Here is a 6000-nt window from a genome sequence, read left to right as displayed (position 1 = left end):
GGTGACTTTGGGACAATCACCGGGAGACGGTGAGTTCTAGTTCTGCTTTAGGCATGGAAGCCGGCTGGGTGACTTTGGGACAATCACCGGGAGACGGTGAGTTCTAGTTCTGCTTTAGGCATGGAAGCCGGCTGGGTGACTTTGGGACAATCACCGGGAGACGGTGAGTTCTAGTTCTGCTTTAGGCATGGAAGCCGGCTGGGTGACTTTGGGACAATCACCGGGAGACGGTGAGTTCTAGTCCTGCCTTAGGCATGAAAGCCAGCCTAGTGACTTTGGGACAATTACCAGGAGACAGTGAGTTCTAGTCCCGTCTTAGACATGAAAGCCGGCTGAGTGACTTTGGACTAATCACTATAGGAGATGGTGAGTTCTAGTTCTGCTTTAGGTATGAAAGCCAGCCTGGTGACTTTGGGACAATCACCAGGAGACGGTGAGTTCTAGTGCCGCCTTGGGCCAATCACCAGGAGACGGTGAGTTCTAGTCCCACCTCAGACACGAAATCCGGTTGGGTGACTTTGGGCTAGTCCTTCCCTCTCAGCTCAACCTACCTTACAAGGTTGTTGTGATTGGGGAAAACAGGAGGAGGAAGAGCATTCGGTACGTTTATTTCCTTGAGTTATTTATAACAATAATAAAGAGGATAGGAATGAAGGAATGAGGAATGAAAACTGACTCAATCAATCAATGCCACTTGCCGATGTGAAAGTCTTCATTATTGTTCTATTTAATCATATCATCTGGCAGGCAAAGAAGGAGGGAATTTGGAGGGGGTGCAACTCACTTTCCCCCCCCCTGCCACCCACAATCTCACACAGATTAATTGCATTATCCTCAAGGGTGTGTCCCCAAAAGCACAATTCATCCCACTTGGCTGCGCCAAGGGAAAACTCCAAACTCATGGGCAATTGAGGCAGACACACACATACACACACACACACACACACACACAAAATAATTCACCCCTAAAAGAACCAGGAGAGCAGAATAAGATCTTCCTCTGATCTCAGCTCGGACAGTGAACCTCCTTATGCAGGAGCAGTCTCCCTTCGGAGTCCAGAGGATGGGAAGAAAGAAGAGAGGAAGGCAGGGTGTGGAATTTTTCCAAAGGGGGAAAAAAAGAGAGTTTTGTTTTGTTTTTTTCTCCAAAGAAACCAGTGTTTTGTTTTATTTTATTTTTTTACAAGATGGGTGGACTTCAATTCCCAGAATTCCCCAGCCGGGTGAATTCTGGGAGTTGAAGTCCGCACACCTTAAAAGTCGCCAACTTTGCAAAACATTAAGCTACACAGTGCCTAATTTGGGGGCCTGCACTTTTTTTTTTTTTTTTTTTNGGAAAAGAAGGGAGGGAGGAGCGGTGAAGGAGATGGATGGAAGGGAGGAAGGAGGAAGGAAGGAAGGAAAAATGAAAGAGGAAGGGAGGGAGGAAGGAAGGAAGGAAGGGGAGAAGAAGAAAGGAGAGGAAAAGAAGGGAGGGAGGAGCGGTGAAGGAGATGGATGGAAGGGAGGAAGGAGGAAGGAAGGAAGGAAAAATGAAAGAGGAAGGGAGGGAGGAAGGAAGGAAGGAAGGGGAGAAGAAGAAAGGAGAGGAAAAGAAGGGAGGGAGGAGCGGTGAAGGAGATGGATGGAAGGAAGGAAAAATGAAAGAGGAAGGGAGGAAGGAAGGAAGAAAGGAAGGAGAGAAGGAAGGAAGCAAAGGAGGAAGAGAGGGAGTGAGGAAGGAGTGATGGATGGATGGAAAGAAGGAAGGAAGGAGGAAGGAAGTGGAGGAGGAAGGAAGGAAAACAAAGATTGGAAGGGAGGGAGAAGGAAGGAAGGAAGGAAAGAAAAAGTAAAAGAAAGAAAGAAGTTTGTATTTAGTTCAACTATCCACAAAGGACGCACAAAAGACCCAAGAAAGAATGCCAGGCTAAACATTAAGCGCTCGAGAAAGCGGTTTTTATTTCCAGCTTCAGAACAGGGGAAATAAATTATATGTCAACATTATTGAGCGATATAATAGGAACTCAAAAAACAAAGGGGCCGTTACGCCTTTCAAACTCTCAGCCTCTTTATTAACCGGCCCGTAGGTCTCCAAAAAATGATTTACAGGTTTCATTTTAAGGCCGGGCTTTTGTAAATATCTCCAGGTAGTTATAAAAACTGTACAAAGAAAAAAAGAACCAACAAAAAAAAAAAGGGGACAACGAGAACCCGTTTCTCCGGTCTTCCATTTTTTTTGCCGACGAATCTTGCAAGACTTCTGAGTTGTTTATAAAAATGTTAAAGGCAAATTAAAAATTAAAAAAAAACTTAAATAAATCTAGAACAGGCCTCGTGTGCTGGGGTTTATGGATGCTGTAGTCCTCCCACCAAGACTCTGGGTGCCTCCGCTCGCTTCAGCTGGAATCATTTCAGGAATTAACCTGTTTTTCTGCGTTCAGTACAGCATCTGAGCTGAGATGTTAACTCAGGACTGGTTTAGAGTCGTAAATCATCTTGATATATATATATATATTAAAATTTAAAAAAGAGCTGAACCATGTCTCAACAGCATATCCTTTCTTCCTCTGTCTCCCTCGAAGAATGAAAACATATATATATATATATTTGGGTTACCCTTTCCGTAACCTACAGCCTAATTATATATTTGGTTGAAAAACAAACTCTGAAGTATATTTTTAAGCCGGCTCTATATCCCACCCGCATTGGCTAATCCGGTCTTTGCAAGCAGTGTGTACAGACAGGCCTTTCCCATCTGCTGGGGGGGGGGGGGTGTTATTTTTTTTTTCTTTTCAATGTTTTGTTTTACAAAAAATGAATTGGGGAGGGGGGAGATAACACAACACCATTCCCATAGGGCCGAACCAGAAACAAAGCCCATTGTTGAACTGTTAAATCAACAAATTTAAGATAAATCGAGAAGCGGTTTCGTAGGTTAAAGGCATCAGATTAGAAAAGAGGAGGCAGGGAATTCTAGTTCTGGTTTAGGCATGAAAGTCAACCTGGTGACTTTGGGACAATCACCGGGAGACGGTGAGTTCTAGTTCTGCTTTAGGCATGGAAGCCGGCTGGGTGACTTTGGGACAATCACCAGGAGACGGTGAGTTCTAGTCCCGCCTTGGGCATGAAAGTCAGCTGGGTGACTTTGGGCCAATCACCAGGAGACAGTGAGTTCTAGTCCCGCCTTAGACATGAAAGCCGGCTGAGTGACTTTGGGCTAATCACTATAGGAGATGGTGAGTTCTAGTTCTGCTTTAGGTATGAAAGCCAGCCTGGTGACTTTGGGACAATCACCAGGAGACGGTGAGTTCTAGTCCCACCTCAGACACGAAATTCTGTTGGGTGACTTTGGGCTAGTCCTTCCCTCTCAGCTCAACCTACCTTACAAGGTTGTTGTGATTGGGGAAAACAGGAGGAGGAAGAGCATTCGGTACGTTTATTTCCTTGAGTTATTTATAACAATAATAAAGAGGATAGGAATGAAGGAATGAGGAATGAAAGACTGACTCAATCAATCAATGCCACTTGCCGATGTGAAAGTCTTCATTATTGTTCTATTTAATCATATCATCTGGCAGGCAAAGAAGGAGGGAATTTGGGGGGGGGTGCAACTCACTTTCCCCCCCCCTGCCACCCACAATCTCACACAGATTAATTGCATTATCCTCAAGGGTGTGTCCCCAAAAGCACAATTCATCCCACTTGGCTGCGCCAAGGGAAAACTCCAAGCTCATGGGCAATTGAGGCAGACACACACATACACACACACACAAAAAAAATCACCCCTAAAAGAAACAGGAGAGCAGAATAAGATCTTCCCTCTGATCTCAGCTCGGACAGTGAACCTCCTTATGCAGGAGCAGTCTCCCTTCAGAGTCCGGAGGATGGGAAGAAAGAAGAGAGGAAGGTGTGGAATTTTTCCAAAGGGGAAAAAAAAGAGAGTTTTGTTTTGTTTTTTTTCTCCAAAGAAACCAGTGTTTTGTTTTATTTATTTTTTTACAAGATGGGTGGACTTCAATTCCCAGAATTCCCCAGCCGGGTGAATTCTGGGAGTTGAAGTCCACACACCTTAAAAGTCGCCAACTTTGCAAAACATTAAGCTACACAGTGCCTAATTTGGGGGCCTGCACTTTTTTTTTTTTTTTTTTTGAGGGTCTTTGCAACCCGGAGCCGAAAAAAGGAAAAAAAAAACAGAATTATTGAAAGGAAGGTCTGTGTTTGTCGTTCCTTTCTGCTTGTTTTGTGTGTTTGAAAATCACAGCTTCTTATAATTACGGAGCCTATTTTTAAAAAAAGCAAAGGAAAAAAAAAAAGCAAAAATCTCTTGTTTGTCAAAGACCTACCATCAATTATTTCTCCCTCTTTCCTGCCCTGGGATTAAAATCATCAGAAAAGGAATTAGAAATGGGGGGGGGGGGGGTTAGAGGAAAAAAAACTTTGAAATTTATGTTATTTTCCCACCAAGCTTGGTTTCCCCCCCCCCATTAATTACCAGCTTCACACCTCCCTGAATTTCTCAACGTTTACAGTTGCGTTAATGAATTTGGAAGGTTTGAGTAATTCAGTGTCGGAGGGGGGGAGGAGAGAGAGACAGAGAAACAGCCAGGCTGTGCTGTCAAAAGCCCCCACCCCAAAAATACATCTTTCAAATTTACGCTAAGAAAAAAGAAAAGACTTCCTTTGATAGTTCAACCCAGCAGTGCAATTCTACGTTTTCTTTGCATTATCCTTGGAGTCCAGCAGCTCCAGGTAGACTGCACTTAAACCAGGAGACTTCATTAACCTCTCCCAGTTCAGGCAGCCTTTAAGCAGCAAATATTTCTTTGCTGCCTTGGAAAGCGGGGTGGGATTTAAAATAGTAGGTTAAGCAAGGATCTGCTGGATTGGAGCGAAACGCTGTTCATCCAGAAATTTAAAGTATGTTGTCTATAGACCCACTTGATCGAAAAATGAATAGATAGATAGATAGATAGATAGATAGATAGATAGATAGATAGATGATAGATAGATAGATAGATAGATAGATAGATAGATAATGATAGAGACAGAGATGATGAGAGAGATAATAGAGATAGAGAGATGATAGAGATGATAGATAATGATAGACAGAGATAGAGATGATAGATAGATAGATAGATAGATAGATAGATAGATAGATAGATAGATAGATAGATAGATAGATAGATAGACAGACAGATGGATATAGACAGACAGACAGATAGATAGATAATGATAGAGACAGAGATTATGAGAGAGATAAGAGAGAGATGATAGATAATGATAGAGATAGAGATGATAGATAAATAGACAGATAGATAGATAGATATCGAAAAATGAATAGATAGATAGATAGATAGATAGATAGATAATGATAGAGACAGAGATGATGAGAGAGATAATAGAGATAGAGATGATAGATAATGATAGATAGACAGAGATAGAGATGATAGATAGATAGATAGATAGATAGATAGATAGATAGATAGACAGACAGACAGACAGACAGACAGACAGACAGATAGATAATGATAGATAGAGACAGAGATGATGAGAGAGATAATAGAGATAGAGAGACGATAGAGAGATGATAGATAATGATAGAGATAGAGATGATAGATAAATAGATAGACAGATAGATAGATAGATAGATAGATAGATAGATAGATAGATAGATAGACAGACAGATAGATAGATAGAGAGAGAGAGACAGACAGACAGACAGACAGACAGAGAAATACCCAAAGACAAAACAGAGACAGTCACGAGATCCTGAACACAACATCAAGAAAAATCTCAGCCAAAAAAGAAAAAAAAAGAAAAACGAGAACATAAACCGTGATCCTCATTCCTCGTTCCTCCTCTCCTTTGTTTTTCTCCAGCTGGGCCACAAAACCCGCCACTGAATAACACAACTTGTCTGGCTGGGTCACTCTCCCAGTTCCCAAACCTGCTGTGGCAGCATAATCCTGATTTTTGTTTTAAAAAAAGGAAAGGAAAGGAAAGGCGAAATACGCAGGG

Source organism: Protobothrops mucrosquamatus, unplaced genomic scaffold (assembly GCF_001527695.2).
Source record: "Protobothrops mucrosquamatus isolate PMUCROS unplaced genomic scaffold, P.Mucros_1.0 scaffold2939, whole genome shotgun sequence".
Classification (NCBI taxonomy): Eukaryota; Metazoa; Chordata; class Lepidosauria; order Squamata; family Viperidae; genus Protobothrops; species Protobothrops mucrosquamatus.
The sequence above is the reverse complement of the archived record's forward strand: the minus strand, read 5'-3'. Positions refer to the sequence as shown.